This window comes from Citrus clementina, unplaced genomic scaffold (genome assembly GCF_000493195.1).
Source record: "Citrus clementina cultivar Clemenules unplaced genomic scaffold, Citrus_clementina_v1.0 scaffold_5, whole genome shotgun sequence".
Classification (NCBI taxonomy): domain Eukaryota; kingdom Viridiplantae; phylum Streptophyta; class Magnoliopsida; order Sapindales; family Rutaceae; genus Citrus; species Citrus x clementina.
Window position 1 is genome coordinate 26,696,263 of NW_006262201.1, and position 5,317 is coordinate 26,701,579.

Genomic DNA, 5,317 nt, shown 5'->3' on the forward strand with positions numbered 1-5,317 from the left:
AAATGATCAGTCATGATGACAAAGTCACTGCCCAAGAGAAGTTGAATAGTGTAAGCATAGAGGGGCATGACGGTGCCCCCATATGATCTGGAGGGGAGATTTATTGCGTCAATCTCATTTAGGTGGCTCAACAACTCGAAGTTTTAAAGGTTTTCTTGATGTGTAATTATTACTAAGCCTTGGACATGAATGAAATTAGCCAAAATAATCAATGGCAGCCATTATTAAGAATGTAGAAAAACACGAAAAAAGGAAAAAAAAAAAAAAACAAAGATAGTGGCATGAACCTCTAGCATCATTTAAAGAAGAATGTGTGCTATAATCCTCTTATTAATATAGTGGAAGGTTATATCAACCTATGGTTCATGTAAAAATTTGAGTCTTTTTTGGTTGATTTATTGCTTTGGATCCTATTCGTTTAATTTATGCTTATTTATTTGTGCTACACATCATTTTTTAATCACACAAATAAGGAAAGAGTTAGTTTTCCCTTAATCTTCAACTGTTTAAGTGGATTCTTTTTCCAACAAATGGTATCAGGGTCTTAGGTTGTTTGTTTCTATTATTTCGGTGGTTGAGATAAAGGAGCCTTGGCATGCATGATTAAATTGAAGTTATGGAATTATGGTATTTAGAAGTCTATAATGGAAGATGTGCTTTACATGAAAGACTTACATGGTGAATAAACTAAACCTGCTTATTTAGACGATAAGAAATGGCTCAATTGAACCAAAAGGTTGTGGGTACTATTAGTTCATGGATTGATCAAAGTGTCTACCACTTTGTCGCAAAGGAATTTATGGCTAATTTGACATTAATTTGTCGTTGCCTATGTTGGTTTCTTTCCCATCAATACACTCTTAAAATATGGTCCAATTTACTTTTATATATCGATTGCCTTATATATATATATATATATATATATTATTGAACTCGCAAGTGCACAAATATATTGTATTATAAATTAATGGTAATGAGTATCGATCCCACAAGAATGTAGATTTAATTAGGTCTAGTGTTAATTTTCCAAATTTGTTTGCTAATTGGCTGGAAATGATTTCTGAGCAGTACCAAGATTAAAAAAATGTAGGAATAAATTAAGGATGAAAATAATGCAAATGAAACGCTGGAGTTTCTGGACTCACACTCAACACTATAAAATAGGCTTAATGCTCCTTTTTAGTACCAATTAATTTTTTATGGTAATTTTTACTCCTAATAAGCTTTACTCTAATAAATATGTTATCAAGCACTCAATGTGCTATAGCGTAATAATCTTCCGCTAAGTGGAGTGTCAAGTACAAATTATGCCAAGTGATAATGATCCTTCAGTCGACATCCCGACAAAACCATTCACTAAATAACTTAGATGCACTTTGTGTCAATAATGAGTCAAGATAGCCCACAAATACTGAAAGTCTCTTTCTAATAAATATGATATAAAGTACTGGTTGTATCAAATAACTTAAATTATCTTACAAAATTTAAACAAGATACACTTTCTATCAATAAATCAATACAACCACATAAATTAGCGAGGAAAAAAAAATAAACTTACGAAAATAAGTCTATGGATCATGTTGAGGCTTCACCTTTAATCCAAGTTTGAAATTAAATTAGTCGCTTATATTTGAATTAGGGGTAAAATGATAATTGTTTATTAAAATATGTAAAAAAATAAATAGGGTAAGAATTAACCAAAATAAAGCACAAATTTGGACTCAAAGCTGTCAAATTAAGGGGAGAAAGTCCCTTATTTATAGATACAATGGATAAATCATGATCATTAGATGAAAATAATTCGGACGCACAACAGTATAACACGTAGCAAGCTCTAATTCGATGGAGCATATTATTAGGGTTGTGATTTAGTGTATTGCATGTACCATACGTGAGTTTTTGGTCCAATGTGTCATCAGTCAATGCAAAAGTCAACAAGCACTGATTCAGTAGATTGCATGAAAAGTATGTGCCTTTTTAGTCCAATAATATGCTACCACATCATTGGTCAACGCAAAGTCAACTAGGCTCCACTAAATTAGCACGCATCCTACCATATTAGATTTGGACCTTTATGAATGTTTTATGCAATTTTGACCCCCACTTTTTTCGTTCCTTAGATTTTCAGGCTTCTGAATCCGTTTGTGATGTCAATGTCGCCATTTGAGACCCCCAATCATGAGTAAAATTTTGATTTGCTCTTTTTACCCTTCCTAATGTTTTTAGTAATTCCGAGGTAAAAAATGTTGTTTCTTTTATTGTCCAACTTCTTGATAATCGTGTAATAGACAAAATACTCCTGAAATATATAAGATACTCAAAATATAACAAAACACACAAAATCAAAGCTTAAGGGACTTAACTACATAAAAGTATATGTTAATGAAACTTGAAGCGTAAAATGTTGATTTTACCTTTTTTAAGTATACATTCTCCAATGGTCAATAGTTATATAGCACAACTCTATTGATATCATAATTGGAAGTCTATCGAGCCCTTTCTTGATAGAGTTTATCTGAAGTTCTAAGCGAAAATCTACTCTAAAAAAGGACAGCGAGGCATACTCTTGCATTACAAGCCTCGTGTTTATTCACTTATTTGTTTATTGATTTTGTTACTGTATATTGTTCTAATTTATAATAATGCTATTTCAATTATGTCATTTTAAACCCATGACAAGAGTGTTAGTGATTTATTAGTAAGTTTATTAAGTATTCTAGGTCACAAATGTCTTAAGGAGTTTGGATTTTAAGTGGTATTGCTTGCGACTCCTTCAATCTTTCCTAGTAACCTAACTGATGTGTTTTTTCTTACAATGTGAATTATCTTATACCACTTTCTAACAATGGTCTTGCAACAAATGCTATTATTGATGTTCAAAGGGGGATAATGGCGTTTAGAGCTATGAACGAAACAATAGTGATTTGGTTACTGCAATAAGGATATATTATGGTGTTTATCATGATGATGTGGACATTGCTGAGGCGGAGGCCTTTCGCTTTGGTGTATGATATTTGCTAAGGAAATTGTTTTATCTCCTCTGATTATAGAGTTGAATTCATTGCGTGTTGTACATTTCATAAAGAGACAACAAAGTACTCATACAAAACTATTTTATATCATTTCAATCCTTTAACACTTGTTAGTACTAAAGTAAGATTTCAAGATCCATCATATTTCAAGGAACTGTAATAAATCAACTGATGCTTTAGCTCATTTTTCATTTTGCACCTGCTATGAATCTTATATTTGGATGGAAAATTTTTGTAACAATCTGAATTGTTATCTTCATAATTATATTTGGTTACTGTTTTGGAGAATTACATGAATGATGTTAGATTGAAAAAAAGAAAGAGGAAGCTAAGTATACAATACCATTTTGCAAGGACAAAAAATGGCACACTAGTTATTCTCACTCATGTCACTTCCGACTTGTTTATTGGTAGCTTTAGAAGATCAATTTTTAATAGGAAAGTAAGTATAATTCAATTGGTTTGAGGCACACTAATTTTTTTTCTCTGAGCTTTGCCTAATAAGAATAAAATCTTTCCTATTCATGTGAGAGGCTCAATTTAGATCTCTTGATCTATCTTGCATCACTAACAATTTTTTTTTTGGATGAAAAGGTTTTATTAATTAAAGGGGAAAAAATCACTCACTCTCTCAAAGTTTACTTAAATGGTTATATAGTCCCTTTTGATTTAAAAAACAATCATATAGACCTTTTTTTTTTCTATTTTTACTATTATACTTTTTGATTGCATTCTATTATGAATTTATTAAAATAAATATGGATGTTCATAACATATATCTCTTAATCTCCCCACTATCTCCCACTAGCAACATTTGTCTTCTCTATAACTTCCACTATCTGAGAAGGAATTATGATCCATAATGTTTCTGTTAATTTCATTGAGTGATTATGTAACTATTAAAGAAGAGCTCATATCTTTATTCACACTTGAAATGAATAAAATCACTCTATAATATATTCCTCTCTCATTTTATTCTTTATCTTGTGTTGCTTCTTTATTTTGTGTTGCTACCTCATAGTTTTTCTAACACGTTATCAACACGAGACTCTGTTATGGTACTAATTCTTTTGTTTCTCATATCTAGCACTTTTAATTATTATATAACTATAATTGTTCATCACAAATAACATGTCATATTAGCTATTATTGTCATGCTTGTATTTGCAGTAACATTGACCTCTCAAAGTCGCATGTATATTACTTGTCTTTATTATATCTCTTGAAATATGCATAATTGATGGTGTAAAATTTGAAATGAATTCTAAGACATGAATAGTATGATATGTGATTATTATAGAACTTTATTATTATATGATCATGAGTGATTATATGACATCTAATATTTACTTGTTAATAATGAATCAATTATTTATTTTTTTATATTGTTTTATAGCTTTCTGAAAATGTCAAATCTCGCAAAACTTAAATTTGTGGCACTTGATATCTCTAGCGATAATTATCTATCATGGGTCTTGGATGCTGAAATCCACCTTGATGCAATGAATCTTGGAGATACCATTAAAGAAAATATTGATGCATCAATCCAAGACCGTGCCAAGGCATTGATTTTTCTTCGTCACCATCTTCATGAACAATTGAAAAGTGAGTATCTTACAATCATAAAACCATATGTCCTTTTGAAATGTCTTAATAAAAGATTTAATCACCAAAAAATTATTGTACTTCCAAAAGCTCGTTATGATTGGATGCACTTAGATTACAAGATTTTAAATCTGCCAGTTAATACAATTCTACATTATTCAAAATTTTTCTCAATTAAAATTATGTGGAGTGGAGATTACTGATGCAGATTTGTTAGAAAAGACATTTTCTACTTTTCATGCTTCGAATTTGCTCTTGTAGCAGCAATATCGAGAGCAGAGATTTAGAAAGTATTCTAAATTAATCTAATGTCTTTTAGTGACTGAAAAAATAATGAACTTTTGTTGAGAAACCATCAGTCTCATTCGATTGGATCTGTACATATCCTGAAGTGAATGGTACTTTAGCCAACAATTGTAGTGCTAATCAAGGTCGTGGCCGAGGCCATGGTTACAAAAATAAAAAAAGGTCATGGTGGCTATAACAAGAAATATCGATCAAACCACTTGAAGTGGAATAACAGTAGTGAGAAGCAAGAAAAAGATCCACAAAAGAAATCTCTAAAGGATTATGAAAATATTTGCTTCAAATGTGGTGTGAAAGGACACTGGTCTCGTGTTTGTCGTACACCAAAAAAAAATTGGTTGATCTTTACCAAGCAATCAAAAAGGAAAAAGGGA